The sequence below is a fragment of the Alligator mississippiensis genome, chromosome 6 (genome assembly GCF_030867095.1).
Source record: "Alligator mississippiensis isolate rAllMis1 chromosome 6, rAllMis1, whole genome shotgun sequence".
In the NCBI taxonomy this organism is placed as follows: Eukaryota; Metazoa; Chordata; order Crocodylia; family Alligatoridae; genus Alligator; species Alligator mississippiensis.
The window spans coordinates 101,346,367-101,371,815 of record NC_081829.1 but is presented as its reverse complement, the minus strand read 5'-3'; the positions used below and the strand labels follow the sequence as shown (position 1 = coordinate 101,371,815).

The 25,449-nt window shown below is 54.0% G+C and overlaps 1 long non-coding RNA gene across 40 annotated transcripts in view; it reads right to left on the bottom strand.

Annotated features, from left to right (window-relative positions):
• Positions 1-3,881: 3,881 nt before the first annotated feature.
• LOC132251241 (uncharacterized) overlaps positions 3,882-25,449 on the bottom strand; it is a 43,348-nt gene continuing 21,780 nt past the window's right edge. For 22 of the 40 annotated variants that reach the window (XR_009463170.1, XR_009463185.1, XR_009463194.1 and 19 more), the window contains 12 exons: positions 25,326-25,428; positions 25,034-25,165; positions 24,828-24,928; positions 15,414-20,933; positions 13,954-14,307; positions 13,683-13,751; positions 12,940-13,046; positions 12,746-12,834; positions 12,400-12,463; positions 11,501-12,271; positions 10,515-10,594; positions 3,882-10,309 (listed from right to left, as the gene is read on the bottom strand). This is a non-coding gene — a long non-coding RNA (uncharacterized LOC132251241). Of the gene's footprint in view, positions 10,310-10,514; positions 10,595-11,500; positions 12,272-12,399; positions 12,464-12,745; positions 12,835-12,919; positions 13,047-13,682; positions 13,752-13,844; positions 14,308-15,413; positions 20,934-24,827; positions 24,929-25,033; positions 25,166-25,267; positions 25,429-25,449 lie in introns of all 40 variants that reach the window. The other 18 variants (XR_009463179.1, XR_009463195.1, XR_009463163.1 and 15 more) reach the window with 18 other exon arrangements.

The following is a 25,449-nucleotide window of genomic DNA, read 5'->3' as shown; positions in this document are numbered from 1 at the left end:
CCAGAGGGTGTTAAACCAGCAGGGGGCTTCAGGGGACATGCAAGCAGCTTGAAGGGCAAAGAGCAGGGATGCACAGGGCTTGAGGGGAAAACGGGAGGATGCAGGAACCCTAAGAGGGCCGGAAGCTTGTTAAGGCAGCACGGGGCTTGGCGAGACATGCACAGGGCTGGAGGAGCAAAGAGGAACAACGCACAGGGCTTGGAGGGAAAGCAGCGGGGATGCACAGGGCAGTTAAGGCAGCACGACGCTTGAGGGGACATGCAGGGGGCTGGGGGAGCAAAAAGGGAATGCAGAAACCTTGAGGGAACACAAATGTGGATGCATGGTGCTTCACAAACCCAGAGGGGGAATCCAGGGCACTTGCCAGAGCCAGAGGGGGATTAAGGCAGAAGGACGCGTGAGGGGACAAACAGCACACTTGACAAGCAAACAGGGGGGGTGCAGGGAGCTTCAGGGGACGCAAGGGGCGATGCACAGAGTATAATGCAGAAACAGGGGGTGTGCAGGGAGTTTGACAGGCCTACAGGGGGATCAAGGCAGCAGCGAGCTTGAGGGGACATGCAGGAGGATGGAGGAGCAAAGAGGACAGGTGAAGCAAGGTTAACAACACAAGGAGCGATGCAGGAAGCTTCAGGCAGAAACCGGGGGGGGGGGGCAATCCAGGGACCCTGAGGGGGCCAGACAGGGCTTAAGGCAGCACAGTGCTTGACACGGCATGCACAAGGCTTGACGGGAAAACACAGGCAATCCAGGGAGCTTCAGGGGGCCAGAGGGCACTTAAGACCCGGGGGGGCTTGAAGGCACATACAGGAGGCTGGAGGAGCAAAGACAACGCTGCAGGCAGCTTGAGGGGCCACAAAGGGGAATGCAACGAGCTTGAGGCAGAAAAAGTGGGAGATGCAGGGACCTTGAGAGGGGCCACACACACATTAAAGCACCAGGGCCTTGACAGGGGATACAGGGGCCTGCAGGAGGCTTGAGGAACACAGAGGGGCGGATACACGTGGCTTGAGGGGGCCAAACAGACCTTAAGGCAGCAGGAAGCTTCAGGGGCAAAGAGACAGGATACATGGAGCGTGAGCCACAAACACTGGGAGATGCAGGGGGCTGGAAGAGCAAAGACAAGGGATGTAGGGAGCTCAAGGGGTAAATACAGGGGATGCATACAGCTTGACAAGGAAACAGGGGGGACACAAGGACCTTGAGGGCACAAGAGGAGGGTAGCAGCAGCAGGGGTCTTGACAGGACATGTAGGGCACTTGAGAGGCAAAAAGAGGGGATGCAGCGGGCTTGAGGGGCAAAGGCAGAGAAATGTAGGAACCTTGAGGGACCCAGAGCACAATTTAAGAGAGCAGGCGGCTTGACAGGGCATGCACAAGGCTTCAAGAGGAAAGACAGGGGATGCAGGGGACATGACAGGCAAACAGGAGGAATGCAGGGAGCTTGAGGGAGCCAGAGCGGAGTTAAGGCAGCAGCAAACTTGAGGGGACTTCAGGAGGCTGGAAGAGCAAAGAGGGGGGGTGCAGGGGGCTAGAGGGTACACAAGGGGGGATGCAGCAACCTTGAGGCAAAAAAAGTGAGGGATGCAGGGACGTTCAGGGGGCCCAGACACAGCTTAAGGCAGCAGGGGCTTGAGAGGAGATGCAGGGGCCTGCAGCCGGCTTGAGGGGCAAAGATGGGGGCTTGCAGGGGCAAGAGGCAGGTTAAGGCAGCAGGGGGCTTGACAGCAGATACAGGTAGCTTGAGGCAGAACAAGTGCGGGCTGCAGGGACCTTGCAGTTAAACAGCAGGGAAGCTAAAGGCCTTGGTGGTTAAACAGCTCTTCCACTTTACAGAGCCAAGGGACACTGCCAGTAAGGAACAAGGAGTGAAAGGGACAAGGGGCAGGGTGTTAAAGGGCATTGCAGAGGGTTACAGGGATAAAATAAACGGGCCTTAAAAAGGCACACGTTATGGACAGGCCACAGGCTGGCTGGCTTAGTGCAAAAAATGAAGCGGCCAAAACCGGCCAAGTTCACAGGTCAAGGCAAGCAGCAGGACAAAGGGGGCAACTGGTGGGGGGCAGCAGGGACAGGTTGGGTAACAGAACAGAAGCGGGGCAAGCAAGTGCAAATATATGACCTTCGCCGTCGGTCTCTGTGGTGTCCGGTGCTCGGTCCAGTGTCAAACAAGCCAAACAAACCAGAGCTGTGTTTTATTAAACTGCAATATGCCAGGACCCAGGTTTTCAGCTCCCTGCACGTTCCTTCGGGCAGCCCTGAGAAGCACCCCTGAACTTTCACTATCCATTTTCTACTTCGGGAACAGCTTTGTATCTTTTCAAAAAGTATCTATCTAACCAAGGGCATAGAGTAGGTTGTTTAGGCAGGGGGAGATCGCTTGTTGCTTAGTTGCTAATTGCTGGCCTCCTAGTAGGAAAAGCTGTATCAACAAAGTCCGGGGAAAGTTGGAAGGGGGGTTACTTGCTGGGAGTTGGAAAGGGGGGTTGCTTGCTAGGCTGGCTGAATACCAGGTGCTACATGAGCAAATTACCTATTAGGAAGCCCAGTTCAGCTGGCTAGGGGTAGTCTGTACCTAGGGGGCGAAGTGCGCATGGACCAAAAGAGGCAACCTCTAGTGACTGTACAGTGTGTAAGGCTAGTATATAAGGCTGATACCCACTTGGGTGGGTGTGCTTCCTTTGCAAACGATTGCCAAGCTCTGCTTTCTGTGCAGAAATAAAGATTAAGTTGGATCCTTCACCCCTCTGTCTTTACTGCCACAAGCGCACCAGGCATGAACTCACTGTCCTTTGGGGACAACAGCCCATGCATGTGCATGCACGCACACAAGCACGCGCACACACACACAAGCACGCGTGCACACACACACACACACCAGCATTCAGGCCCCACCAGAGGGAAAGTATCAGACAAGGCTGCAGGCAGGCATGCATGGGATCCGAGGCAAAAATGTGCAGCCAAAGGGCGGGGACAGGGAGCAGAACAGAGCCCCAGGCAGCTCGATGGGCAAGGGGGGACTCCCAAGCACAGCACGGGGCACAAGACCCCCGCATGTATAAGCCAGGCAGGCACAGATGCAGGCTGGCAGCTGCAAGTGCACTGCTCCCCACCCTGCACCACACCCGGGACAGGAGATCCGAAACAGAGCCCGGGGGCGCCAGTCAGCTCGGGGCTCCGCGACCCGCTGCACGCCCCCCCCCACGGCCGGGACCCGCCGGGAGAGCGAAGCAAGTGGAGCCGGATGCTCCGGCCGCCGGGAGCGCCCCCAGCAGCCTGCACGACCGTCACCTGCGCAGCACGGGAGACGCGCGGGGCCACCGGCGACCCCGAGTCTCCCCCCACTGCACAGCGAGTGGCCACGAGCCGGGGCGGGACACGCGCGGAGCCGCGATCTGCTCCCGCCCCGGCCCCGGGGCTCTCCCCACGCGCCCCGCGCAGCTTCCGGCCCCGCCGCCGCACCCACCGGGGGGGGGGCCTCACTTCCCCCCCACCCAAACTTACCGCACGGAGCCGCTCCCCACCGCCGCCCGCTTGCACGTGGCCGAGTCACGTGACACCCCCCCCCCAGCCCCATGCAGCCATGCGCAGGAATCCGCGCTCTTCTCGCAGCGCCCGGAAAACCCGGACGGGGGGGAGGGAGCAGCCGGGATGGACCGGGGCGAGCACCGGCAACACAGCCTCCGCCCTCGGCCACAGGGCCTGCTTCGGCCCACGACCCCTCCCCCCCCTCGAGGACCCAGGGCCCAGCCACGGGGATCGCCCCTGCCCGGACCCGTGCGACCCCCCTGGCCGCGCACAGGACACGAGCACCCAGCCCTGACCCTGCCCCCCACGAGAAAAGTAATAAATACAAAAAGTAAATAAACTCAATGCAGCAGGTGCCAAAACCATTTCTCCTTTATTTTATTTTTCCAGGCTGGCCCACAAGTTCCTCTACATGTTACATACAAAAAGCTCAGTAGACAGGAGGTGAGCAAACAGCCATGTACAAAACAAACCACCAGGAAGAAAACATTGCCAGCCTCACAACAAACAACACAAGGACACACACAAACATCACCAAACAAAGCAAACAAGCAAGGGAGCAGAGCACGATCCCACCACACCCAGGCAGCTTCGCACCCCTCTCACCCAACTAAGCACACACCAAGGCACAACTCAGACCCCACACATCCTCCTGGCACCTCTTCCACCTCACAGTCAGAGTGATGGGCAAGTTTGTCTTTCTTGTAAACAGTATACTATAGAAAACTATTTAATTTCAGGGTAATTTAGATTATTACATAGTATTAGCTTCGTAGCTAAACACTAGGCATGACCTGTGGCCTAGCAGTTTTCCTGACCACAAGACAGAATGATCTCTAAGCCAACTATTTTCTTATGTCAAGTGCCCTAACCATTTTGTTAGAAAAAAGCAGAAATTAAGTCTGTGTACTGGGTACCAGCTGCAGCTAGAAGTCAGATAAGATAAGGCGGGGGGGGGGGGGGGGGGGGGGGGGGGGCCAGAGGGAAGAAGATGGTACAGCGGAGTACAGGATAACAGATTGCAATGTGTAAGATAACACTAACTTTTTTCCCAACACACCTGGGCAGATAACATGATGTCTGAAAGTACTCTCTCTTTAAAATAAGGATTGTCCTGCCAGGTACTTATTCCAGCTCTATCCGTATCAACCCACTCTGGATTAGAAAAAAACCCTTCCCAAGAGATTAAAGGATAGGGTGGAAAGTTAGTAGAAGGAGGCTGTGTACCACATATCCAACCATTAGACAAATTTTAGGGCCTGTGCTATAGCTATAGTGGAAATCAGGTAAGTATTATCTTTCCACTGGTCTTCCTGTTCTGTATCGCTTTCCCATAAATAGCCATGGTGTTTTATGCATCAAGAGCAATAATCCTGTTAGGATAGCCCGGTGAAATGCCATTATTAACTTATAACCTTCCCTGCATCCACAGTGAAATACAAACACAAAGTATAACAAGAAAGATAATACAAAGCAAGCTTAATACACGTATCATTTCTATTAAGGAGTCTGAACGGTCCACGATTCTCCGATTCTTTCTAGCCATAAAGGCGGAACAGCAGCTGACCGGTCATTACTTGCCGATACCAGGTTTGAGGCGACCGCGATGAATCCGGCCCTCTTTCTCGGCGATTTTCACAGCAGCGTGTATAGTAAGAAGAACTTGGTACGGACCTGCCCAGACTTGGGCCGAGGCGGTTTTTCACCGATGCTGTTTTACCCAAACTCAGAGTCCTCATTGATAGGAGTGAAGGTTACAGTCCAGGGGTACCAGCTGAACCAAAGCAGCTGACCTGTGTAAACACTAGAGAGACTCCTGTAAGGATAAAACATAACTAATTAAAGCTTCATCTCCGCCGAGTAAGCTAACATGCAGATTTTCCCATCTCTTATATAACAGGAGCGTGACCAAACAACAACTCGTAGGGGGACAAGGTTGAGAGGCCATTTGGGTTTTGTTCTTATAGCGAACAGCACCCTTGGTAAAGCATCTGACCATTTCAATTTGGTTTAGGAGCAGATCTTTCCTAAAAGGGATTTTATACTCTGATTCATACTCTCTACCTGACCCGAGGACAGAGGGCGATAGGGTGCGTGCAAGTATGTTATTATTCCAAAAACTCTGTAAACTTCTTTTAAAACAGTTTCTGTAAAGTGAGTTCCCCAGTCAGAGTTTATTCCTCCTGGAATGCCGAAATGTGGGATGATTTCTTTTAATACGGGTTTGGCTACTGCTACTGAATCCGCTTCTCGAGTGGGGAAAGCTTCTGGCCATCCTGTTACTTGATCTACCACTACTAGGCAGTGCTTGAAATTTACAGCTTTGAGCAAATCCATGTCGTTTTTCAAAGGGTAAATAGGCCCACGGTCGGGCCCCTTGTAATTTTGTGTGTCCTCTGTATTTGTTGAAGGCTCTGCACTCTGAACATTGCAGAGTTATTCGGGCAGCTTCTAGATGTATACCTGGAGCAAACCAGGTGGAGAGGACCTGTTCTGCTATTTCTCCTTTTCCCAACTGACAGCATCTGTGGGCATCCTGAGCCAGACTTCGGAGCAAGGTGCGAGGAGCAATTGGTCTACCGTCTGGCACACGTCACACTCCATCCTTTCCTTGCGCAGCTTCCCACTTTTGGACCCATATAGATACTTCATCCGCTGGGACTTTGTCATAAATAACAGACAAGGGTGGAAGAACAACTTGAGATGCAAGGAGACTTCCTTTAGTTTGTAGTGCAGCGGCTCTAGCTACAGCATCTGCAAGATGCTTTCCTTTAGCGATGTCAGTATCTTCTCTGGAATGTCTGGGACCGTGCATTACCGCTATATCACCTGGTAACACGACAGCCTCTAGCAGTTCTTGGACTTCCGTGGCATTGCTGATTACAGCATCAGAGGACGTGATAAAACCTCTTTGTCACCAGGACTGTCCTAGCGCATGACAGATACTAAAAGCATATTTAGAGAGTCAGTATAGATAGTGACCCTGGAGGCTGTGGCCAATTTGCATGCTCATCAGAGTGCCGCTAGCTCAGCGGCCTGGGCGTTGGTCCCTGCTGGCAGAGGTTGTGCTGTAGTAGGAGAGCTTCCACTGAATGAGATATTTCAACCACAAGAGAGTGTCCTAACACTAAATCTTGAGCCTTTTGAACTAGCACAGCGGCAGCAGCAACTGCTCTAAGACAGAGAATTGCTGCCCTTGCTACAGGATCTAACTGAGCAGAATAGTATGCTATGGGACGATTAGAAACTCCCCATGGCTGAGTTAAGACACCTGAAGCAACGCCTTGATTCTCATGAGTAAGTAGGGTGAAGGGTTTCTGGTCTGTAGTTTATAGAGTAGATTTCTTCCAAGGAGGTGCACTACAGTTCCTTCAGCTAATAGGAAAGCATGAATAGTGGTCAAGGGTCCTATCTGCACTTGTGTTTCAGTGCCACGGGGCACTTGCATAGATTTTCCAATTACTCTCATAATCTTTTCAGATCCTGAGACTGCAATTCCCGCCCTTTCTGGAGATTCTCCCAGTGAGGACAGATCTGCTCCTCTATCTATAAGACATTTATAAATTTTCCTGCTATTTGAAGTGGTACATAAGGGGATGAAGGGGCGCAGGTATACTCAAAAGAGGAAGATTCCCCTAAATACATCGTGTGGAAGAGCCGCCCCCTTATTTCACTGGGAGTCATCTATATCTTCTTGCAAACTCTGGACCCAGGGATCTGTAGGATCGGTGCTGGCAGCCCGGTTGTTTCCCTGGGTTCCCCCCTTTCTTCCTCCATAAGGGGGAAGTCCCTTAGGGCAGTTTGGGCGTTCTCGTCTCCAATGCCCCAATTGTTTACAATAATTGCACACATCATTGGGGGCAGGTTGATTCATATCTACCCATGTGGGCTTGTGTGTGTGTGAATGTGAATATGTCAGGGTACTTGCCTGTGTGCCACAGACACTTGGGTTCTGTACATGTGTGCTAGACTGTGTCCGCGAGAGCACATATGCATGTGTGTCAGACACCTGAGTTCCATGTGTGTGTGAGCATGCACGTGTCACAAGCACCTGGGCTCTGGGTGCGTGTGTGAGACTGTGCACATGCATGTGTGCGAGGATGCACATTTGTGTGCAAGTGTGTCACGGACACCTGTTGGGGCACATGTGTATGTCGCAGTGTGTTTTGGGGTTCTGTGCAGGCGCGTGTCTGTAAGGGACTCTGAACAGGCGTGACTGCATGTGTGATGGGGGTGTGCAGATGTCATTACATGTGTACAACAGCAGGTGTATGACCTGATTCAAACGCTACCTAGTATGTCCTGCTATGGGACTGAAAGTAGGCTCCGAGGAGGCAGGTACAGACCCTGACACTCCTGTTACGGGAGGAGAGGAGCCTGATGGAGGGGTAAAAGGTGCCAGAAGGGCCACGGCCTAAGCGGCCGGGTTTATTATGGCTGGTCCCCTAGTCACCAATGGTGGCATAGCGGGAGAATAAGGGGGAGAAGACACCACAGACGTTGTTGAGCGGCCAGAAGTAATCAGTTTTTTTTTTCCTCTGCAGAATTAAATCCATCAAATCACACCAGAGATACCAATAATCCATTAGTCGGGGATGGGGTTCCTCTAGGAACCCCCTGAGGTACCTTCATTTATCTACACTGAGGGATCCCAACACTGGCCACTGAAGTTCAGGGTTTTTATAAGTGTAGCCGGGCCAGACACTAGTACATAAGGCTATAGCGCGCTTCTTACTCAATTGGCCATGTCCAGATAACTTATTCCAGTTGCTTAACAATTCTCCAAGAGGACTACTAGCCAGAATTGACTGTTTCTGTCCCATCGTCATTCTTGGCGGACATCCCTTTCCCAGATAACCTGATATACTATTAAGCTCCCCAAAAACCCTGCTTTCTTGGCTGCCCTAGACCTAACCAACCTGGAAAGGCAGGCCTCTAAGATGCCTCAAACAGGTTGGAGGACTTATCCAGTTAAAAGGTCAGAAACAGAGACGGTTCCTCAGTGCACGAATGGAGACATAAAACGCGCCACACAGATTTATCGGCTCAAAAGAGTCGAACGGGCAATTAACTAAAATTGCCTGTGTGCCCAGGTTTGAGGATCCGGAGAACAGACTGGCCTATAACACGTTAGACAAGACATACACAACATATAAAAGACCACACCATGCCAGTAAAATTGAAGGAGTCACCTTATCGTCCCGCCGTGTCTGCAGCCTTAACCCAAGACTCCCGTGGTGAACTCACCTCTGTTACGGCCGGCCGGAGGTTGGGTTTAGGCGGCAGCGGCAACGCGACGAGCTGGGTGCTCCTGGCTGGCTCGCCAAATTGTGAGAGAAATTGTCTGACCAGGCTCCCAATCTGGTAAGGGAACACCTGCAGACTCTCTTAACCCGAACAGAGCTCGTTTCCCAGCTGAGACTCCAATAAGCAAGAGATGAGGGTGTGGTCTTTTCAGTTTATTCGACCAAAGGTCCCCTGTCCTCGTAAGGGCAGAGAGACCCCCGACTGCAACTCAACACATAGATTTATAAACTCTGGTTCCATAAGCTCCTTCATAACGCATGCGCAAAACTCAGAGGAAATCACCAAGATGGCTTGGCTTTGCTCACCCCGCACGGTTGGGCCCAATCACCTTGTCTGCCCGCCTATATTGACAGATCATGGCAATCTTACTGCAAGGTTGCATCAGCCAGCATTGACCAAAGGTCATACAAAGGTCACATTGATTTTCCAACAATATTTTCTAACCTAAATAACAGTAACATTATGATGTTAGCAAAAACTTGCACAGTACTAGATACTTCTTAAGGACACGATCACTGTACTTAGAACAATGCCTTCTTCCTCTTACCTTGTTCCTTGCTGTATCTGGTTTACAGCACACAGACAGATTCACTTGCTGCATTTTACTCAGAAAATAGTCAACACAGTTAAAATGATTACTTAACATAAGCAAAGGCTTAGCTATCATTCTGCCTTGTGGTCAGCGGCATTGCTAGGCCACAGGTCATGCCTTGTATTCAACTGCAAAGCTAATACTTCTTAATAATCTAAATTATTGTTAGCCTAACAGTAGGCTATCAGAAAACTATTTTATTTCAGGGTAATAACAAACATGCTCACCACACTGCTCAGGGACCAAACCAGACAACCACCCCGCCCCAGCCAAACACACACTGCTATGACAGGCTCCCAGCCCTGCAGGACACGGTAAACATGGCAGTCAGGCAGAATAAAACCCATTGCTCTGACCCAGCAGAACCAGCACCCCAACACCAACAAGAACCCTGCACAAGCAGGTCCAAAACCTCCAACCCCCCAGCACTGCAATTCTCAACCTCACTAGCACAGAAGCCACAGAGGCAGCCCGGGCCCCGCGCCCGGCCAGCCCTTCTGCTTCCATGCTAGCTGGCTCCAGCATTGCTGTGCTCAACAGTTGAAAGCTCTGGGCCTGCTTGCCCAGCGGTTCCTGCAAGTGTCTGGGTGCTCGTCCAACTACAGGGTCACAGGAATGGATTTCACCTCTGGTCACCCTAGGTCCACCCACAGCACAGACAAACTGACCCAAACATACTACTTGCAAACCCCTGGCTCCAGGATCATAAAGCTGAGGACACTCCCAAACCCACCCCACACCCCCACGCAGAATCCCAATACAGAAGGGACATTCCAACGTAGCGGGCAACATCCGGCCGGTCCGTGTCTGTCATCCAACACTGTCCCACGGCTCTTCCACGATGCAGTCCTCTCACCTACTTCCCTCCATGCAGGCCAGGACCCTGGCAAGAACACAGAACACACTTTCAGCACAAGGGAAGCAAGGCAAGCACTACACACACCGCGCATCCCAACACCACCAGCCGCTGGGCTCTGGCAATTTGTTCCACTTGCAGCCAGGAAGCCGCCTCGACAAGGCAACTGCAGGCTCCGCCACGCAGCCGCTACCGAGAGGCTCCAGCCCCGAGAGTCAAATGCACGCCGTACCTGGCCACACGGCTCCTTTTCCAGGCCTCCAGTCATTGCAGCCCATCCTCCTCAACACACAGGGAGCAGCAATCCAACATCTACAGACACAGAGGGGAAAAAAAAGAAAACCCCTCAAATACAAATGCAAAGCTAGACACATCAAAACAGAAGAAAACCCCGCCCCCCCACACCAACAAAAATGCCCATGGAAAAAGCTCCCCGCAAAACAGGAACAATGCCCCACACAGCTCACACCACAAGTCTCCCAGCTCTGACTGGCACAGCCACAGGACTCCATGCAAGGCGACTCCAAGTAACCTCCCGATTCCTCCAACATGGCCATGGCACCAGGTCTGGGGCTCTTCACCGTGAACCCAACACCTCACCCCACACCACAGGAGCCAGCAAAGCAACACACAGCTGCACCCTCCCATCCCCAAAACAATAATACATCTATTAACACTTGCAGAGCACTGAGACTACAGCACCCCCCCACCCCCTACGTAGGGCGCACACAGCACCCCACATGCCCACCAAGGAGACACGAAGCATTAAGACCCCTCTGAACTTCCCCCCCAATTAAGAGGGCAGAACTTCAGCACTACAGAAAAGTCCCCTCCTTTCAGTCCGGCAAAGAGCAAAGACAGGCAACAGTGAATTCAGGCACAGTGAACAAAGATGAGACAGGCAGAAACCAGACAAACCATTCCCAGCACTGCGAAGGCCCTCTCGCAACAGCAACAGGCACGCCAACACAAACCCAATTGTCTGGCCCAAAACAACCTAGAAGTGCAAGACCAACACCCAAGTGCCACAGGCAAGCACAGTCTGACAACCCTAAATACACCCTGTGACCAACGGCAGGAGCCCACAACCCTTCCCTCTACAGGACCGTCACCAGCACCACCGAGGGAGGCCAAGAGATGCTCCCCCCAAGCCCGCTCAAATCCACCTCCCAACTTCCACGGACCAAATGTCTCACACCGCTCCGATTCAGATCTCACCTATCGCAGGCTTCACGCAGCAAGGCTTCCAGCCCAGGGCCACCACACGGGCAGAAGTCTCACACCGGGCAACAGCAAAGCGAATGCGCCGACATCCGTTTCTTTCACCAGCTTCCTCAGGTCACAGGCGCTATATCTCCACCTCTTCTTCCCGATGCCCACTTAGGAGCCTCGAGCCTCAGCCAGATGACTCCCGTACATGTCACCAAAACAAAAATAAATTAGGAAAAGTCACGCGGCACACGGGACTCACAGCCCTGAGGGCAAAAGCAACCCCCGAGAATTCAAAGGCGATACCCCCACCCAGCCTAAACAGGGCACACAGGGTGCAGTCAGACCCCTCCCCGAGGTGGAAACCATTTTAGGTGGCAGGAAAAAACCCACCACAGCCTTCCCTCCAGTCCTGACAAGAGCAGAAAAAGAACAAGTGCTGCAGACATTTTGCAAAGAGGTAGAAAGAGAGAGACACCAGTGACACCCCCAGGCACACAGGACATAGCGCTGTTCCCAAGACTGAAGGGAGGCCTGTAGCAACAGCAAGTCAGGGGCATGAACGCAAACCCAGAGCTCACCCTCAACACACCCCAGAGAGGGGCCAGGCCTGCACCCCAAGTGCCAGGGATGAGCCCGGATCAAACGCCCCACAAGCTCCTTAGACATCCGTCGTTTCTCCTATACGTGGACTCCGACAGACTCGGACCGGCTGGCCCAGCCCTACACCAGATTTCACAGCAGCCCTGGCCAAAAAAGCCCCCCGCTCGACTTGTTGCCCTGGAAGCAAAAAGCTCAGGAGGCTATCGCAAACCAGGGCCGTCCTACCCCACCCACACCGCCCCCAAACAACATACAGCCACCACCCGACCCCCTCCCCACAAACCACTCCCCCATCCCTTTTCTACCTCCATCCTGCGTGTGTGCTGTACGACTCTCCTGGCTCACATACTTCACGCCTGACCAAGGCCTCTGGGACAGGGGAAAAACCACACGTGCCTTGTCAGCCCAAAACACGGACGACAAATAGGTGCAAAGCAAAACGTAGGCGGAAGGTCCTCCCCAAGCCCCAGGCAGATGCAGCCAACCCACCTCACCCACAGACTCAGACCTCACAAAGGCTTCCCTCCGGCCTGCCTGGGCAGGGTGTTCAACATCCAACCCGAGGAAACATCTACTTCACAGCAACCAGACCGTTTGCAGGACACGGCCACCACAGAGAACACATCCTCATCACCAACATCTACTGCTCACCACAGCCATCTTTGTGGTGCTCCTTCTCCAGCCCTCAGCATGTCACTGCCCCTGCCCTGCTCCTCACGACAGAGCTACAGCACAAGCACCTGTGAACATGCACAAGTAAAACCTCACCAAAATGTGCCAAGGCAAAACCAGGCAGCAACAGCTTCCCCCAAAGCAAGCTCTCACCCATCACATGCTCCACGCACCAATGACAGGCAGCTCCATGGTTCATGACTTCAAGATGTCTTCTCTTCTTCTGCCCAATCTCCACTTCTCCTCCCGGCCCCAAAAGTCTTGGTAAAAAGACCCCCTGCTGCAGATAAAGCAGCAATTACCACAAAACAGCACAACTCACAGGCCTCACAGCACTGGCGGCAGGGGCCCCTTCCACCCAAAACCACCCTACTTAGCTCCCACAAAGCTGACAGGATGCAGCAAGACCTGTCTCACAGCTCTCCCCTCCCAACTAAGGGAGGCCATTTACATGTGCGCACACAGGCCTCCCCCTTCACTTCTGGGAAGAGCAAAGAAAAGGACAAAAGAGACAGAGACAGAAATAGTGCAGTGATGTTGACTCCAAGCCATCCGTGATACCCCCAGACAATTCCCAGAACTGAAGCAGGAAGCTGTGGTAATGGCATCAGCAAGGCAAACACCCAATCCTCTGCCCTGCTAGAGCCTAGACAGAGTCAAGATCTGCACCCATGCCAGAAGCAAACCCTGCTCAAAGGACCAGAAATCGCCCACAATGGAGGGGAACGATTCCCATTCTTTACACCGAGGCAATTGCGGGACTCCCAGGTACACCAGCACAGCCTTGCACCGGTACAGAGAGGGGCCACCCATGGTGCCACAACCTCCTGCCGGAGCATCGCTGGCCCAGGAGCGTGAAGCTCAGTACACCAGGGACTTGTCACCCCACCCCACCCCCCTTCCAGAACAAACACACCTTGCACCATCCTCTCTGCCTCCATCTTCCACCCTTCTCTGCTCAAACTTCTCTCCAAGGACCAGGACCCTGCAAACAGAAATACATTCAACAGCCAGGGAGTCCAACAACAGAAGCAAAGGCACAAAGCTACACAATGCAATCCCATCCCCTGGTCCACACCTCTGAGCTCTCCAAGGCTTGCCTCTGCTGGGACCACAGCACAGCAGCCACAGCATATGCTGGAGACACCACCACAAGAAGGACCTTTTCTCTGACACCCAGTACTCACCAGTCAGAAACATCCAGATCGATCTCCAGCCGTCTACCCTACCTAGTCAATGCCCAACACCCAGGACTGGGCTGGAGAAAAAAAGAAACCTGCAAGATACAGAAAATCTTCACCAAAACACAAGAACAAAAACATGGAGGCAACTGGCAGATTGGAGAGAAGTCCCACGCTGCTCCAAGTAAGCACTCGCCCACCTACCACAGGGACCACAGATGCATAGGGATCCAGCCAAGAGACACCACAAAGCCAGAGGCCTCAAACCAGGCAACCAGGGACTGACCGCACCTCCTCCAGCACCTCTGGGACGCTTCACCCTCTTCCCACAGTCTGGTGCACATCATCATCCTCAGAAACCTCAGGACAAACACCAAACAAACCCTCCGCCCGCAACAGAGAAGCCGTTACTGCCATCGACGCAACGCACGCACCTCACTACTAGCACCCGCGGCCCTCCCGCCCAGGGCTCCGACACCAGCCTGCTTTGCCCCGCAGCGCAGACGGGGCGCAGACAGACCCTTCTCCGGGATTCCCCCTTCCTAGCAGGGGATTCTGTTTGCACCTGCCAACGCAGCCCTCCCGCCTTCACTTCTGGGAAGGACTAAACAAAACACCCCGGTGATTTCAGTAACAAACGTAACAGGACAGACACACGCATGCAGACACGCAAGCAGCAAACATTGTTCCCAGCACCGAAGGGGAGCCTGTGGCAATAGCAACATCCAGGCAGAGACGGACCCAATCCTCTACCTTAGCAAAATCTATGTAGGGGCAAAAATCGACACCCACGTGTCAAAAGTTAATCCGCTACAAGTCCAAAAACTCCCTACACAAAGACAGAGGCTTTCCTCAAGCACAGCAAGACACAACACCCCGGCTGGACCCACCAGCACCAAAATCACAGCTCAGACCCCCAAGGTGCCTGCCCCGCATACTAGACAAACTGACCGGCAAGCACGAAGCTTCAGACACCATCCCACACAGGGGCCTCACACACAACTCACAAGCAAAGGCCTCCCACACAAACTGCCAACACACCTCTGCCTGCTTCAACCTCCACGGGCATAGCTTGGCTCCACTCCCTGAACCAGCATTCGCTTGCATCCACACAAGCCACAACCCTACAAGGCACAGAACAGACCGTAACCCCAGGAGACACAACCAAACACAAGACAGGACCCATTGGGAGAACTCCCACTCCACACACCCAGCCCTCACCTCAAAGCTCTCCAAGGCAGGCCTGGCCAGGGTGCGCCCCATCCAGCCCTAGGAAAGGGCTCAGCCCCAACAGCCACACCGGGCATCACGCTGTTCCTTCTCCACCCCTCCCTCATCCTCCCCACACAGGGGACACAGGCACCGCCTGAGGGCACACAGGAAACTTCACTACCAAACAGAAGGGCAGACCGCAAACGACTGCCTGACCGGAAGACAATCCCACGCCGCTACGAGTAACGTCTTACCTGCTGCAGGCTCTGTCCACGCACACAGCTCCACCTGACAGGCAAAGGCCTCGCTCAAGGAGAACCAGAAATGACGACAGGGACACAGCCACCAACTTCTTCCACCTCCTTCTGCATGGTGGTGGCACTAGGTCACTTCACCTCTACCTGATCTCTTCCCCGCTCAGGGTCCAGATATTTGCATCACCCCCCAAACAACAAGCAAGTACTACACGAAACAGTATTCACATCTCAGTACTAAGGAGAGAGATGCACCCGCCCCAGTCTCCAAAAGCAGCACACAGCCGCCACCCCCACACAAGGCACAGAGCGTACAAGCAAACCCCTCCCAAAGGAGGGGACCAATTTACATGCAAACACTCCCATCCTTCCAGCTCTGGGAAGAGCAAAGGAAGAACAAAAAGTGCTGCTGTGATTTTCAACATCAAAGCAGAAAGAAACACCAGTGACACACCCAGAGAGACAACACAGAGTACAGCTCCCAGAACTGAAGGGAGGCCAGTGGCAGCAGCAACACACAGGCAGAGACTGGCACCCCCCCCACCCCCGAGCCAAACATCACCAGAGCAAACCAGCCACTCCACCCCGCTACTCTAAACCAAACCAATTTTCAGCACCCTGTTCCCCCATCTTCCATCACTACAGCACAACATGCCCTCACATCCTTCTCCCCCACAAGATCAAAGCCACTAGAAATCAAACAAAACCCTCATCACCCCAAACAGGGGACACAAGGCAACCTAGTCAGAGCCAAGGTAAGCTCCTCTCCAAACCTCCAGCACCACAACCCACTACCTGAGCTCTCAAACGCTTGCTTCTGCCCAGCCTGAACTGGATATTCACAGGCAATCAAAAACCCACCTAGCTTACACAGGGCACAGCCACCACAGGAGAGCCCTCATCTCCAACAGGCACTGCTCACCACAGCCACAACCACGCTGCTCCTTATCCAGGCATCCTCACAGCCAGAAGACAGAGTGGGGACACACCACCTGCACAGGTACACGCACAAAACCTCCTGGAAACCTGAAAGAACAAGCGTGGAAAAAGTGACAAAGCAGGAAGACAAATACATCGCGCTGCTCCAAGGGAGCTCAGACCCACCACACACTCCAGCCAGGTGACACAGTAGAGGTAGAGGCCTCGCACCGTGCCAAATCGGGAAATCATAACAGGGCTGCCCACTGTGGGTCTCTTCACCGGGTGAGCGTGATCCCCTGCCCTCCATTGATGCTGACTTCATGAAGGAACATCTTGAAAAGCTGGATACCTTCGACTCAGCCGGCCCTGACAATCTTCACCCGAGGGTACTCGAGGAGCTGGCGAGCATCATAGCCCAGCCTCTAGCGCGGATCTTTGACAACTCTTGGCGCTCTGGTGTCGTGCCCGAAGACTGGAAGAAGGCCAATGTGGTGCCTATCTTCAAGAAAGGGAGGAAAGTGGATCCGGCTAACTATAGGCGCATCAGCCTGACTTCTATCCCGGGGAAGATCTTAGAAAAGTTAATTAAAGAGGCCATCCTTAACGGACTGGCCGACGCCAACGTCTTAAGGGATAGCCAGCACGGGTTTGTTGCGGGTAGGTCTTGCTTAACCAATCTCATTTCCTTCTACGACCGGGTGACCTATCACCTGGACAAGGGAGAAGAGATTGATGTCATATCTTGACTTCAAAAAAGCCTTTGATCTGGTTTCCCATGATCGCCTCTGGCCAATTGTCACCTTGGGTCCTCCAGGATCCACTCGATGGAAAATTGGCTCCGTGGTCGGACCCAGAGGGTAGTAATTGATGGAAGTCACTCATCGTGGTGTCCTGTGACCAGCGGGGTCCCCCAAGGCTCTGTCCTTGGATCCATACTGTTCAACATCTTCATTAACGATGCGGACACTGGAGTCAGAAGCGGGCCGGCCAAGTTCGCCGACGACACCAAACTTTGGGGCAAAGCATCCACGCCAGAAGACAGGCGGGCGATCCAGGCTGACCTGGACAGGCTCAGCAAGTGGGCGGACGAGAATCTGATGGTGTTCAACGCCGATAAATGCAAGGTTCTCCACCTTGAGAAGAAAAACCTGCAGCATCCTTATAGGCTCAACAGTGCTACGTTGGCTAGCACTATGGAAGAAAGAGACTTGGGGGTCATCATTGACCACAAGATGAACATGAGCCTGCAGTGCGATGCTGCGGCTATTAAAGCAACCAAAACGCTGGCTTGCATCCACAGATGCTTCTCAAGCAAATCCTGGGACGTCATTCTCCCCTTATACTTGGCCCTGGCGAGGCCGCAGCTGGAGTACTGCGTCCAGTTTTGGGCTCCACAATTCAAAAAGGATGTGGAGAAGCTTGAGAGAGTCCAAAGAAGAGCCACGCGCATGATCAGAGCTCAGGGAAGCAGACCTTATGATGACAGGCTGAGAGCCCTGGGGCTCTTTAGCCTGGAAAAGCGCAGGCTCAGGGGTGATCTGGTGGCCACCTATAAGTTTATCGGGGGTGACCACCAGTATCTGGGGGAACGTTTGTTCACCAGAGCGCGCCCCAAGGGATGACGACTAGGTCGAATGGTCATAAACTACGACAAGACCGTTTCGGGCTGGACATAAGGAAGAATTTCTCTACTGTCCGAGCCCCCAAGGTCTGGAATAGCCTGCCGCCGGAGGCGGTTCAAGTGCCTACACTGAACACCTTTAAGAGCAAACTGGATGCTCATCTTGCTGGGATCCTATGACCCCAGCTGACTTCCTGCCCTTTGGGCGGGGGGCTGGACTCGATGATCTTCCGAGGTCCCTTCCAGCCCGAATGTCTATGAAATCTTCCCAGTGGCTGCTTCATAGGCCTGCAACCTTCACAAGATGGCTCCTCCACACACGTAAGGAAAAGGCAATTGGCACTATCGACAACTCAGAGGCTTCGCGGCACCGGGGACAACGGCCGCTCCCTGCCGAGACGCCGCACGCGACTTATCCCCTACGCCCCAACCCCCGGCCAACAGCTGTCACAGGACAGCCAGACCCCTCAGGACTTTCCCTTCGATAGCAAGGGAAGCAATTTAGGTGTGCAAACACAGGTCTCCTGCCAGATCTGGGAACAACAGAAAAAGGCTGCAACAACTTTCAAGACAACAAGACAAACAAAGGCACATGGACAGAGGACAAGCCAGTCCCAGCACCGGTGGGAGAGCCTGTGCCAAGACAGCCAGGTAGGCAAAGACGCACCAAACTTCTGCCCCGCCAAAACCTGGAGAGGGCCAGACACCGGCACCCAAGTGTTGTAGCAAACACAGCTCAAGGAGCCAAAAAACCTGCTGGCAGGGACAGGCACGCATTCTCAAGCCTCGTGAAGAGCCGCACGAGGGGCCCCTGGACACAGCAGGCCACCGCAAGAGATGAGAGGAAGCTCAAATGCCGCAACACCCTGCTCCAGCATCTCTGACTGGGATCACCTAACATAGACACCATGCCAGACCAGGGCCTTCCCACCACACCCAGACACCGCCCGCCCCAACCCACCCCACCTCCCAGCATCCTGCTTCTCTTCCTCCATTACCACTGTTCTGCTCCGCTCCTTAGCCCTCTTCCTTTTCCTCCACACATACCAGGACCGTACAGAGAACAGACAACAAGTGATCAGCCCAACAAGCAGAACTAAACACAGGATGAGCAAACCACTGAGCAAGTCCCACAACACACAGCAAGCCAACAGAGCACCTCATCACACTGCAAAGGGCACACAGAGGGCACGCAGACACCAGGGCGAAGGCCTCAGCCCAGAGAACCGGCACACGCCACACGTGGCATCGCAGTGCTCCGTCACCCCTTGCGCAGCCTCGCTTGCCATCCCTTCCCCACGGGAGGCAAGCGCCTGCCGAGGACGCAAAGGAAAACCTCGGCGCAACGAGCACAGAAAACAACAAAGGGCAAAGCACAAAAACCTGCCAGACCTGGGCAACCCCACACTGCTTCAAGCAATCATTTACCAACTGCAGGATGTGCCCATTCAATGCCAACACACCATGCAACAGCCAACTCCTACTGCTTCATCCTCCATGGGCACTAGTCCACTCCACCCCCTGAACCAGCATACATTTCCCTGCACACGGGCCAGGACCCTAGAAGGAAGAGAACAGGTAGTCACTCCAGGACCACAACCAAGGAGAAGGAACCCACAGTACAACTCCCACACCACACACCCGCTCCCCGGCTCAAAGGTCTCCGAGGGGCGCCCGGCTACAACGCCTCCCATTCAGCCGCAGAAAAGGCTTTAGCCTCAGGACAGCCCTCACCGTGCCTGGCATTATGCCGCTCCTTCTGCAGCCCTCACTTGTCCCTGCTTCGCTTCGTCTCCTCTCACAGGATGCAGGAACCTCCTGACAGCACATGGGGAAAGTTCACTACCAAACAAAAGGACAAAGCACAAGCAACTGCCCCAAACAAGCAACATAGGGTGCATTCAGACCCCTCCCAAAGGAGGGGACCAATTTAATTGCCAACACAGCCCTCCTTCCAGCTCTGGGAATAGGAAAGCAAGAACAACAAGTGCTGCACTGATGTTCAAAATCCAAGTAGACAGAAACACCAGTGACAAACCCAGACAGACAGAACAAAGTGCCCTTCCCAGAACGGAAGGGAGGCCAGCAGCAGCAACAGGCAGGCAGAGGCAGAGAGACAGGCACCCGCTCCTCTGCCCCACCACACCCAGGGACAAGATCTCCATCCAGATGCCAGGGGCAAACACTGAAACCACCTATATACTCAAAGATTATTGTCAGCCTGTACAAAGAGAGCCAGGACACACACACAGGCTAAACCCAACCCAGGCTTACACCACCCAGCTCTGGGGCACCCCAGGAGGCCAGAACCCTGCTGGAAACAAGAAGCGCCAGACACTATCAGACACTAGGCGTTTGCTCCCTCACCCAAAAAACCACAGGGAAGAAACCACTCACCACCACCCCACCACCCCTCCCTAACCAAGCCCACTTTTAAGTATTCTGTTCCTTCATCTTCCAACACTGTGGCACAGTACTCCCTGTATCCTTCACCCCATCAAGATAGACTATGCTGGAAAAAGAACAGAAACCTAGCCAGCCCAGAGAGCAGAAGAAACGGCACAAAGCTAGAGACAGGGAAAGCTCCTCTGCAAACACCCGGCAGACACATCCAGACCCACTACTCGCTAGCTGAGCTCTTAAAGGCTTGCCTGTGGCCGCCCAGAGCCAGATAGTCACAGCGCATCAAAAAGCAATGCACCACAGCAACCACCATACACACAGTACATCCTGCAAACATGATAGAACAACTGTGAAAGAAACGGTCAGACAGGGAAACGAAGACATCGCACCGCTCCGAGGAAGCTCAGACACACCGCAGGTTCCAACCGCGTGATGCCACAGGGCCAGGGGCCTGACGCCACACAAATTGGGAAGTCAGGAGACAGCTGTGCGTTTTCTCCTCCGCCATCTCTGGGGCTCTTCACCTCTTCTTCCAGTCTCTGCTTCACAGTCCTGAAGCCTTGGCAAGAGGACTCCTCCACAGACAGACAAAAGAGACACACTTGCCACTGTTAACAACTCAGAGGCCCCATGGCACTGGAGGTAGCAGCCCCTCCTGCCAGGACTCCATGGGCAACTTTTGTTATTTTTTTGTTTTTTTAAACCACCTCATCCCGTAGCTGTGAGGGTGCAGGCAGAGCCCTCTCAGGGCTTTCCCATAGCAAGCAAGGGAAGCACTTGAGACGTCCAAACACAGGTCTCCTGCCAGTTCTGGGAAGAGCAGAGAAAGACTGCACTGACTTGGAAGACAACACGACAAACAGAAAGGCACACGGACACAGGACAAGCCATGCCTGGCACTGCTGGGACAGCCTGTAGCAAGACAACCAGCTAGGCAGAGACACACACCAAACTTCTGCCCCCGCAAAATCTAGAGAGGGTCAGACACCAGCACCCAAATGTTGGACCAAACCCAGCTCAGGGACCCACAACACTTAGTGCCAGAGGCAGGCAGGGATACTCAAGCCTCATGTACAGCCAGATGAGGGACTCCTGGCCAGAGCAAGCCACTACTAGAGATGAGGCAAACCTCAAACCCGACAACACTCTGCCTGAACCTTCCCCACCACACCCAGACAGCCCCGCTATCCCAAACGCAAAACATCTTTTAGCATCCTGATCCTCAGGGGCCCTTACCCTTTCCCCTCACCATTCCCTCCATGTACACCAGGAACCTAGAGAATAGAGAGAACAGGTATTCACCCCAAGTGGAAGAACAAAACATGGGTGAAGGGAACCACCGGGGGAATTCACACCCCACACATGCAGCCAAGGGAACACCTCAACACACTGCACAGGGTAGGCAGACAGCAGGGGGAAGGCCTCTGCCCTGAGAGCCAGCAGCCACCACAGCCGGCATCACACTGCCACACCAGCCATCGTGCATCCTAACCCTAACTCTCCCCATCCCAGAGGCACGCGCCTGCTGTGGGCACAAAGGAAAAACCTCACCACAAAGACCCATAAAGGGCAAAGCAGAAATACCTGCCAGACTTCACAACCCCAGAGTACTCCAAGCAAGCTCCTTACCTACTACTGGATCTACCCATCTAATGCCAACACACCTCACAACACCCTGTTCCTCCCCAACTGCTCAGCTCCACTCCCTGAACCAGCATTCACTTCCCTCCACACTAGACAAGATCCTACAAAGGGACAGAACAGGCAGTCACCCCTAGGGGCACAAGTGAACAGACAGAGGGACCAACAGGTACAATTCCCACCCCACGCACCCAGCCCTGAGCTCAAAGCTCCCCAAGGCATGCCTGGCCAGGGTGCACCCATCCAGCCAGGACAAAAGGCTCACCCCCAGATGCAGCACTCGCCCAACCTGGCATAACGCTGCTCCTTCTCCAGCCCAGTCTCATCCCTGCTTGCCTTCCTCTCCACACAGGGGTACACAGGCACCTCCTGAAGCCACACGCAAGTGCAAAGCACAAGCAACTGCCCTACTGGAACACAATCCCACGCCGCTCAAAGTAACATCTTACTCGCTACAGGCTCTGCCCCCAAGTCCACCCGCAAGTCACCACGTGTGCGCAGCCGCCCGCTTCCTCCACTTCCTAAATGGTCGCGGCTCTACGTCGCTTCTCCTCTATCTCAAGCTCTCTTTTGCTCGCGGTCCAAACATTGGCATTACCCCAAAACAACAAGCAATTACTACATGGGACAGTATTCATATCTCATAGTACTGAGGGGAGACACCTTCCCCTCCAAACCACTCCCAAAACAAAGTAGGCAGGGTGCAGTCAAGCCACTCCCCAAAGGGGGAACCAATTTAGGTGCCAACATGGCCTTCTTTCCAGGTCTAGGAAGAGCAAAGGAAGAACAAAGGAAGTGCTAGAGTGGTTAAAACAAAAAACCAAAACGAAGAAAAGCCACAAACAAACAAGGAAGGAACACCAGTGACAAACCCAGAAAGACAGAACAAAGTGCAGTTCCCAGAACGGAAGGGAGGCCAGTGGCAGCGGCAACAGGCAGGCAGAGGCAGAGACGCACACATGCGCTCCTCTACCCCCGCACATCCAAGGGCAAGATCTGCACCCAGATGCCAGGGATAAACCCTATATAGCCAAGGGCAATTCTGAGACTTCACACAAACACAACTCACAACCAGGGTAAAATCTAATCCAGGGTTATACCACCCAGCTCTAGAGCACACTTGGTGCCCACATTCCCCTCCGTCACCATCACTGCCCAGGAAGCATGGAGCTCCAGACACTGTCCCACACTAGGTATTACCTCCCCCACCTGAAAATCACCAGGGCAAATCCCATCCCTGCAACTCTAACCCAGCCCACCTTTCACCATCCTGTTCCTCCACCTTCCATCATCACGCCACAACACGCCCTTGTATCCTCCTCCCCCGAGATCAACGCAGCTGAAAAAACAACAAAAACCTCATCAGCTCTAAGAGGGGACACAAGGACACAAACTCAGAGGAAGAAAGCTCCTCTCCAAACCCCCACCACACACATTCAGCCCCACTACCCACCAACTGAGCTCTCAAAGGCTTGCCTGTGGTCACCCAGAGCCACATATTCACAGCAATCAAGGAGTCACCAATCACAGCACCGCCACACATACGGCGCAACCACCACAGGAGACCCCTCATCTCCTACAGGCACTACTCGCCACAGCCACGACCGTGCGGCTCATTCTCCACTCAACCTCACAGCTGGAAAGGGGAGGGGGTACGCCACCTGCAAAAGGTACACGCGCAAAACCACCTGGAAACACGAAAGAGCGAGTGCGAAGAAGCGGTCCGACAAGAAGACAAATACGTCGCGGTGGTCCGAGGAAGCTCCAACCCGCCGCGGGCTCCAGACGGGTGACGCCACAGAGGCAGAGGCCTCACACGAGACAAAATGGGAAAGCGTGAAAGGGCTGCCCATTTCCTCCGCTGCCACCTGTGGGTCTCTTCACCTATTCTGCCAAGTGTCCGCTTCACAAGCCTGAAGCCCTGGCAAGATGGCTCCTCCACACGCACATTCACAAAGAGGCAATGGCCACTATCAACAACTCAGAGGCCTCACAGCACTGGGGACAGTGGACCCTCCCTGCCAACACTCCCAAGCAAATTTATTTTACCACCGCCCCCCATAGCTGTGACTATCCAGCCAGAGCCCGCTCAGGAGTTTCCCTCAGCAAGCAAAGGAAGCAATTTTAATGTGCAAACGCAGGTCTCCTGCCAGTTCTGGCAAGAGGAGAGAAATGCTGCAGCGACTCTCAAAGCAACAAGACAAACAAGAAAGCACACGGACACAGGACAAGCCATTCCTGGCACTGGTAGGAGAGCCTGTGGGAAGACAAACAGCTAGACAGAGACGCACGCCCAACTCCTGCCCCAACAAAACCTGGGAAAGCCAGACACCGGCACCCAGATGTTGGACCAAACCCAGCCCAGGGAGCCAAAAAAGCTAGTGGCAGGGGCAGGCGGGGATGCTCAAGCCTCACGCAGAGCCAGATGAGGGACCCCTGGCCACAGCAAGCCACCGCAAGGAACAAGGGAAACCTCAGGTTCCGCGACACCCCGGCTGACCGTAACTGCTTGCACTAATTGAACTCATGACAACGTCCCACACCAGGGCCTTCCCACCACACACAGACACCCCCACCATCCCACAGCACCTTCTAGCATCCTGCTCGTCTTGCTCCCTTACCACTGCTCTGCTCCAGTCCCTCGCCCTCTCCCTTCTCCTCAGTGGCTTCCTTCTCCTGTGTTTAGTTCTGCTCCTTGGGCTGAACTCCAGTCCAGGGTCCTGATCTTTGCGGAGGCATTCCCACCCTACACGTCCAGCCAAGGGAGCACCTCTCCCCACCACTAAGGGCACACACAGGGTACACAGGCACAAGGGGAAAGGCCTCACCCCTGACCGCCAGCACTTGCCACACCTGGCATCACTCTTCTCCTCCAGCCCTCAAGCATCCTTGCTTGCCATCCTCTCCCCATACGGGAGACAGGCACCTGCTGAGGCAGCCAAGGAAAAACCTCAGCACAACTAGCAACAAAGAGCAAAACAAAAACTAACTGCCAGACTCCAAAAACCCTAGACCGCCCCACGCCATTTCGTACCAATTGCCAGAACTGCCCATCCGGCACCGACACGCCGTGCGGCATCGAGTTCCTCCTGCTTCACCCTCCGTGGGCGCTGCTCAGCTTCACTCCTTCAACCGGCAGTCATTTCCCTCTGCACAGGTCAGGACCCTGCAAGGGACAGAACACGCAGTCACCCCAAAGGGGACAAATGAACAGAAGAAGAAACCCACAAGTACAATTCACACCACACACACCCAGGACCCAGCTCACAGCTCTCCAAGACGTGCCTGCCCAGGGTGCACCCATCCATCTGTGAGAAGGGCCTCACCCCAAGAGACAGCACTCATGGGACCTGGCATCGCGCTCCTCTTCCTCCAGCGCGCTCTCCTCCCTCCTTGCCATCCTCTCCACACAGGGGAAGCAGGGACCTCCTGAGGGCACACAAGAAACGT